Source organism: Bidens hawaiensis, unplaced genomic scaffold (genome assembly GCF_021521415.1).
Source record: "Bidens hawaiensis isolate Kalapana, Puna unplaced genomic scaffold, B.hawaiensis_p1.1 tig00018320_1, whole genome shotgun sequence".
Classification (NCBI taxonomy): Eukaryota; Viridiplantae; Streptophyta; class Magnoliopsida; order Asterales; family Asteraceae; genus Bidens; species Bidens hawaiensis.
Window position 1 is genome coordinate 345,205 of NW_027492770.1, and position 9,055 is coordinate 354,259.

The window sequence follows — 9,055 nt, forward strand, 5'->3', positions numbered from 1 at the left end:
TCGACACGAATTCGGTTGGTATAAGTTAGCCTCATCATGGTAGTGACACTAAACCCAAAAAATAAAATAAAATAAAATTAGTAAACGTCCAAATACCACGTATAGCTTATGATTAAAAAAATAGCATTTTAGATAAATGCTTATTCGGTCAGTAAACCTAGGTGTCGCGGCGACGAGCCAACGCGAATTGAGGCCGCTATCGGTTACGTTCGTTAAGTAACAAAACAAAAACAAAAACTATACATATTTAAAGAAAAAAAAGATCTAAAAATCCTATTGTGACGCCGTCCACGGATTTTAACATGATATAATTATGGTGTAGAATACCGATCAAACTTATTGTATTTTGAATGAGAAGTTAACGAACTTTGGGAAGCCATGTGTTTTGGGTGGAGTATGACCCACCATTTACTTGGAAAAGACTTGTAAACGTGTTTGGGGTGGAGTATGAGAGTTAAAACCAAACCACTGCAACTGGACTGACTGGCATCCAATGCGATGATGTCACCAAACATATCATTGATTTATTTCAGTTCCACAAGCACACATAACCTTTAAGTAAACTCTCAATGCCATGATGTCACCAAACATGTCATTGATCTATTTCACGCTTCAGGAACCCCAAGGATAAGGATCTTATCTATTTCTTAACCTTCACTCGCCTGTGTACAACGATCAACAATCAAATTTCGTTCTTCAATTTAATCTTAGTCTAATGCAATTAAACATTGGGTATACCCTTAATTGCAGTTCAAGATTAAGAAAAACATACCACCACAAGCTTTTCAGGGTGTCCCCCGGTAAAATTACTAATAAGAAATGATTTAATATCATCTTTTATATGCATTGTTTAATATCATCTGTACGTTGGCTTATCTATTTGTTTCAGGTTTACAATGACTTTAGAATTTGGCACTCTATTCTACACTCTTACGTATAGTACCATATCATTTTAGACATAAGACGTCCGGCATCTTTAAAGTTTAAAATCAAACTTTCATACACTATTATTAAATATATATAAGACAAAACGTGATTGTGATTGCGTGATTTTATACACTTGTGTGCATAAGAATTGGTTAACAGTTTATATATAAATTATGGTTAAAATTTTATTTTGTAATATATATATACTAAAAGCACGCATGCATGTATGCATACAATAATTATTTTTTAAACATAATTTAATTAAGCTGAATAATAAAGAACTTATTGTATTTTGAATGGGAACTCAAAGAAATTTGGGAACCCGTGTCTGGTGGAGAGATCGACTTAAATATATGATAAGTCTTTGATTTCACATATTTCTTAGAGATCGACTTAAATATATGATAAGTCTTTGATTTCACACATTAAGAAATAGGGAAAATTCCCAAAATAGTCCTTTTTAGAGAGATGATTCCCAAAATAACCCTTTTTTTTCTCAAAACTTTTAAAATTTAGACTGTCAAGACGCTTTAAGAAAAGATAATAATATAGGGGTAGCAAGCCAAATTTTGAAAGAAAGTCAGATAGAAAACGAGATTTAAAGAAATAATAAAGGTAAAGTACAAATTTTTTGTAATCTTAGAGCAAAAGTTCAGATTTTTCCAAAATTTTTTTTTCAAAAACCGTCTTGAGACTTTTTTTATGTTTCCTACCTTTCCCGTCCATATTTTCAAATTTTTGAAAAAATATATCTTTTACAATTATACCCCTTAACCACCACCACCACCTTGAACCACCACCATCACCGACGCCATCAGCCCCACCCCATCACCACCACCACCCCCACCGCCTCCTCTCCGATGAACCATACCTTCTTTAGCATCTCCGGCGACCTTTCTTTAGTGTTACAAGTAAATAATACCTTTTCATAATCAAGAACAACCGAGTCATGTAACTTGTTCCCTGACTTGAACTCAAACTCAGAACCACTGGACTCGGTCCTCTTAGGGCGCCTCATCGTCCTATGGCCCTTTTTCACATCACCCGGCGACCTTTCTTTAGTGTTACAAGTAAATAATACCTTTTCATAATCAAGAACAACCGAGTCATGTAACTTGTTCCCTGACTTGAACTCAAACTCAGAACCACTGGACTCGGTCCTCTTAGGGCGCCTCATCGTCCTATGGCCCTTTTTCACAGCACTCATGTGAGGTCCGAACCATACCTTCATCACCTCCTAAGAAGAAAAAGAAAGAAATTAATTTGATAACTAAGAGAGAGAGAGAGAGAGAGAGAGAGATGATTGCTTACAGAACCGGAAAGGTCGCCGGAGGTGAGAGCAGCCGCCGTCTGGTAAGTGGTGACGACTTGACGGCCTGACCAAACCTAAGGGGGTGTTTGGTGGTTCGGTGGTGGAGATGCTAAAGAAGGTATGGTTCATTGGAGAGGAGGCGGTGGAAAGGAGGTGATGGGGTGGGGGTGGTGGTGGTGATGAGGTGGGGCCGACAGCGTCGGTGATGGTGGTGGTTCAAGGTGGTGGTGGTGGTTAAGGGGTATAATTGTAAAAAATTATTTTCCAAAAATTTGAAAATATGGACGGAAAAGGTAGGAAACATAAAAAATATTCTCTCAAGACGGTTTTTGAAAAAAAAAAGTTTTGGAAAAATCTGAACTTTTGCTCCAAGATTACAAAAAATTTAGACTTTACCTTCATTATTTCTCCAAATCTCGTCTCCTACCTGACTTTCTTTCAAAATTTGGCCTGCTACCCCTATATTATGATCTTTTCCTAAAGCGTCTTGACAGTCTAAATTCTAAAAAATTTTGAGAAAAAAGGGCTATTTTGGGAATTTTCCCTTAAGAAATATATTCTCTTTGGATTCTGCAATATAAATAAACCAGCTAGCTTCGATGTATATATGCTCATCATCACTTCAATGGCATTCAAAATCCTTTTCCTTTCATTTTTACTGGTGCTTGGTGTTCAGTCTACCTTGGAAGCTGATGAAGCAAATGCTTTGAAACATTTCAAGAATTCAATCACATATGACCCGACTGGTGCACTCCTGAACTGGAATGCTGAATCCACCCACCACTGCAACTGGACTGGAATCCAATGCCATGATATCACAAACGTGTTGTTTCTATTTCCATTCAACAAGCACACCTCAAAGGCCAAATCTCTCCCTTTCTTGGTAACCTTTCCAGCCTTCAGCTTCTAAATTTGTCTTTTAATTCTGTTACTGGCAACATTCCATTCCAATTGGGATACTGCAAACAGCTGTTTACACTTGATCTTTACAACAATTCCCTCTCTGGTATGATTCCATCAAAACTGGGTAGACTAAATAATCTGCAAACACTGGCCTTGGGAACAATTCCATCACTGGTAGCACTCCAGATTGTGTAACTGCACTTCTTTGCTACACCTTGAACTTAGTTCCAACAAACTTATCGGTACACTTCCCAACAGAATCGGTGATTTGGTCAATCTTCAGATTCTTGGGGCTGCTAATAACCTTCTAGAAGGCTCGATTCCTAGAGAGATTGGGAATTTGTCTAGATTACAAGCACTTTACTTGCGGCAAAACTCCCTCTCTGTCCCGATTCCAACTTCCATTGGATATTTGAAAGAGCTACAAGTACTTTCTTTGAGCCGAAACCAACTTTCTGGTATCATTCCTAGAGAGGTTGGGAATTTGTCAAGGTTACAAATTCTGTACTTGTCGCAAAATTCCCTCTCAGGCCCGATTCCGGCTTCAATCGGTCATTTAAAAGAGCTAGAAAATCTTTACTTGAGCCAAAATCAGCTCTCTGGAATCAATCCCATAGAGATTGGGAATTTGTCCAGTTTACAACTTATCTTGTGGCAAAATTCCCTCTCTGGTGAAATCCCTGGCATCAATAACCAGGTTAGTCAATTTAAGTGGCGTGCGATTAGCTTTAACATTCTCACTGGATCAATTCCTTCAAGCATTGGGTCCCTGCACAAATTAAACCATTTGATACTTGCGGGTAATCTACTTGAGGGGTCTATTCCATTTAGCATCTTAAACTGTACAAAGATCATTTCGTTAGATGTGGATAGAAATAGGATTGTGGGAGAAATTCCTCAGGGATTAGGAAAGCTGCCAAATCTTACACTTCTTAACCTCAGCGGCAACAAATTCTCTGGAAAAATCCCAGATGATCTCTTCAATTGTTCAAGTCTTGAGAAATTGTCTACAAGTCGTAACAATCTTACAGGGATGCTGAAACCAGGAATTGGAAGACTTTTCAATCTCCAGATCCTAGGTATTTCTGACAATTCCTTTTTTGGGCCAATCCCACAAGAAATTGGAAACTTAACAAGTTTGATAATGTTATATCTCGGGAAAAACCAATTTTCAGGCTCTATTCCAGTAGAAATCTCAAAAATTGCTTCCCTTCAAAGCCTATTTATCGGTATGAATAATTTAAAAGGTTGTATACCTGATAAAATCTTTGATCTTAAACTAACTGAACTCTACTTGATGAACAACCAATTTGTGGGCTCAATTCTAAATTATGTTTCAAAGCTCGAGATGCTGTCTCAGTTGGATCTAAGTGGAAATAAGTTTAACGGGTCAATTGGGGACAGTATGACAAAACTGAATCGGTTGATTTGGATAGACCTCTCACACAACTTTTTCACCGGATCAATTCCAGGGGTAGTGATTTCAAGTATGAATGGTATGCAGATATACCTCAATTTCTCAAACAATTTCCTTACAGGAAACATCCCAAGTGAGTTCGGGAAGATGGGGATGGTGCAAGCCATTGATATCTCAAACAATAATCTGTCAGGAGGTATTCCTGTAACAATCCAGAATTGCAGAAACCTGCAGAGTCTTGATTTGTCAGAAAATCGACTTTCTGGTACCGTCTCCGATGACATATTTCCCACTCTTGGTCTTCTTTCCTTCATAAATTTCTCAAGAAATCAGTTGGAAGGTGAGATCCCAGAAAGCATGGCGAATCTCACACTTCTTACTTCAGTTGATCTTTCACAAAACAAATTTAATGGCATGATTCCTGAAAACTTTGGGAAGAATTTGGCATTGGAACACCTTAATCTCTCGTTTAATCATCTTGAGGGGCGTGTTCCAGATACTGTACTTTTCAAAAACTCTAGCGCGGTTGGAGTACTTGGAAATCCGTCTCTTTGTATTACCAACGACACAAAATCATGTGTCTTCTCATCTCAGTCAAATCATTCACATCAAATATCCAGAAAAGCTGTTATTCTTGCAATAGTCGGATCTTTAATTTTGCTTCTTGTACTATTTTTAGGGGTTTTTTGTAATCGTCATGTTAAAAAAACCTGAGGATCCAGAACCAGAATACGCAAGAGGGTTCACTCTCAAAAGATACGAAAGAAAAGAACTGGAAGATGCTACAGATGGATTTGGTGAAAGTAACATTCTGGGTAGAAGCAGGTTAAGCACAGTGTACAAGGGTACACTAGCAGATGGAAGGATGATAGCAGTAAAAAATCTGAATTTCACAGAGTTTTCAGCAGAATCTGATAAGAGCTTTTACAAAGAAATGAACACATTAGCAAAATTAAGGCATAGAAATCTAGTGAAAGTGGTTGGTTATGCATGGGAGAGTAGAAAGTTAAAGGCTGTGGTTCTTGAATACATGGAAAATGGTAATCTGGACAAGATTATACATGATTCCGGGATTGATCGGTCAAGATGGGATCTGTTTATGAGAGTTGATGTTTTGGTTTCTGTTTCTAGAGGACTTGTTTATTTACATTCCGGATATGATTTCCCGATAGTTCACTGTGATTTATAGCCTTCTAACATTCTTCTTGATGAAAAATGGGATGCTCATGTTAGCAACTTTGGGAACGCCCGGATTCTAGGAGTTCATAACCAGGATGGAAGCTCTGCATCAGCGTTTAGAGGCACCATTGGTTACTTGGCACCAGGTAATGCATCACCAATGCTCTTTTTAGATAACATTTGACCTAAAAAGTCACACTAATGCATTTTTGTTTTTCGTTAGAGTATGCATATATGCGAAAAGTGACAACAAAAGTAGATGTATTTAGCTTTGGAATTATATTGATGGAATTTATGACTGGAAAAAGACCAACAGGACTCACCGAAGACGAGGGAACTTTGCCACGGTTGATAGAACAAGCACTTTCAAATGAAATCAGTGAGCTGATTGAAATTATAGATCCTGTATTGGCTACCGATTTCCCCACAAACCACGGTGTTATAGAACAAATTCTTAAGTTGGCTTTATCCTGAACTCGAGCGGATCCAGACGATCGATCAGACATGAACGAGATCTTATCTTCACTTACAAAGATCAGCAAGAAACTGTAGTGGCAACTCATACATGAGTTATTAATTGCAAGTTAAATTTAAAGATTGTTGCAGTTTCATAGTTGCCTTCAAATAGGAGGAATGCATGTTGTTTGTACTGAAATTGTTACAGAGTTTTATAGTAAAAAAAATTCTGCACATGTATCAAATGAGCAAGCTCAGACAACTAAATAAAAACTTGCATCTGTTTTGCCACTTGAATTTTTAAAATAACAAACTTGCATCTATTTTGCCACTTGAATTTTAACTCGAGCAAGCCCGGACAACTGAGAAAACTTGTTGGTTATTCCTTGCACATATGTTTCATCAGTTCTTGATAACTTTTGTGTATTAAATTTCCATTGGAAGTTGACATTTTTAAAGAAAACGTAAAAAAATTGATTATATTGGAATCTAAACTGATTTAAAAACAGAGGATGATGATGAATTCTTAAAGTTAGAAAGAAAAAAAATCAGAGAATTCAACCTTCAAAACCGAGATCTGAAGACCATAAAAATCAACAAATAAAGTCAAAGGCTCATATATTTAGTCTTTCTGCAAATTCAAATGACCAAGTTGTTAGTTTTATTTTCTTTGTTATTTTGATTATTTTAATGAAACCAAAAATATTAATGTGACCAGTCTAAAAGTATTCCTAACCAATTGACGAAGCTCCTGGCTCCTCACCGTACATAAATATAGAGTTAAGGTTTGGATTTAAAATTTATGGGTTGTGATTTGTGAACAGAGAGATGCATTATTGCCTTATTGGTAATTTTATGTTGTTTGTTTTTTAGAGGTAATATATCTGCAGTATGCGTACCACATATGTAGCAAAACTGCATTATGCAAGAAAAAGATTGTTTTTTAACGTCTGCCGACTGTTTCAACAAATCAATTTCAACAAAAAGCTATATTAACTCAATAAATCAATTTTAAACTAACAATTATTCAACAAATCAATTTCTAAAAACTAATAATATCAATTTCTACAAACATTTCACAAATCGATTTCTACAAACATCAATTAAAAATGTTAGCATATCTTACACAAGTACTGATCTGATTTGTTGAGAATGATGGAGGTGTGACGGTGGAGAGTGTGGTGGAGGAGCTAGATGTAGGGTGGCTGACGGCATGCAGGGGGTGGCCGGCGGAGGCAAGGGAAGAGGTGGAGGAGGAAGTGGAGGGAGCTGTAGAGGCAGGGTGAGTGGCGGAGGTGTGACGGTGGAGGAGCTAGGGTTTGAAGGAAACAAACAGACAAATGAATATGTTCCATGTCTCAGGTCTTGGTCTTGGTCTTGGTCTTAGAAGAGGTTAGAAGACTAAGCAGGTGGTCCATGTGTGTTTCAGAAGGAGGGCATCAAACTTTTTTTTAATAAAAGGTCTTTCAAAAAACAAACATACTACAGACTTAAACGTATACGTGTGGTTTGTGTGACGCAGACAAAATAGGTCAGGCAGAGCTTTTCTAAAAAAACAAACACCTCCTTAATTTTATCAATATGATTTTAGTGTTATTGGATTAACTTGATTTTATAAATGTTATTAATTGTTTACAAGTTACAAGATGTGGGAGTGCAAGCTCATTTAAATTCAATGATATTTCATCTTTTTGGTTTAAGATTTAATTGGGCCTTAATTATGTTGGTTTAAGCATTACTTCTTAGGCTGTTTAAATTAAATGGGATATTAACCTAGGCTTTAGAAGGTATACTTGGGTTTGGACTTGATCCAGCCAGTTTATAAATATCAATCGGTTCATAAACTGCTTTCATAAATTGCCTCTAAGGAAAATTACAAGGTCAAAATAAAAATCGCTGGTACGTACGATGTAGGTCCTCGAGATGGGATCAAACAAAAATGTTCTTGGATCAATCTCCTTATGCTAGTGGAAATCACTCACAAGTAACCCGAGATCTCGGATCTTGTAGGGGTTAGGTTATTTCCAGTTTTGGTAAGAAAGAGGGAGTAGAGAGAGATTTGGTAGGAAAGTATGGATAAGATTTGCAAAAAGGTTGTTGTAGCATGTGCATGCTTCACTTTTTTATGTGAATCGCTAGTCTATATTATTCACGACCCAACGGGCTTTTGTTTACACGACCTCGGGCCCAAACATACAAGATGAAACGAAAGCTGAGTAAATACATCGTGAATGATCTAACAAATATATAAGACTTATACAAAACGATATGGGCTCTACAATCTCCCTCTAGTCTTCTCGTATTTGTTGTAGCTTTCGTCTTCAGTCAGTCTCGTATTCAAGGGGGGGTCATAATCAAACAGTTGATTGTCAACAAGACAATGAACAAACTTGTTGAACTTTTCAACTATTATGTCCGTGTTGTCCCTTCGAACGTCTTCAACTGTGGACAAAGGAGAATTGTAAAGCATCAACAAATTCTCTTTGTCAAGACCTACAAGCTCATGCTCATCAAAGAAACGGAGCGTGTGCATGGTCTCATAGTGAATGACCACCTCCCCTGTGCTATTGTCGAACTCCCATGCCACAAAGTCATAAAGCATGTTGGGAGTGAATGGCTCACCGTGGTAAATGGGCTTCCCATGATCCTTTGGCATCTTGTACCTCCATGCCTTTTTTTTTCTCTTGCCGATGTTGGGATCAACTTCTAGAGGATGCAAATATGATTACCCTTGTTGAATGTGAAGTTGGGGTAGTCCTTCTTCCATTCTCTGCTCAAGAAACGCTTAAACCATCCTTCCAATTTGTCTTCATAAGCACCCTTGCCCACAATTCTCCGAGTAGCTCAAGTATGTAAGATCC

The 9,055-nt window shown here is 37.4% G+C and overlaps 1 pseudogene; it reads left to right on the forward strand.

Annotated features, from left to right (window-relative positions):
- Positions 1–2,864: 2,864 nt before the first annotated feature.
- Positions 2,865–6,290, forward strand: LOC143555826 (uncharacterized; annotated as a pseudogene).
- Positions 6,291–9,055: the final 2,765 nt, after the last annotated feature.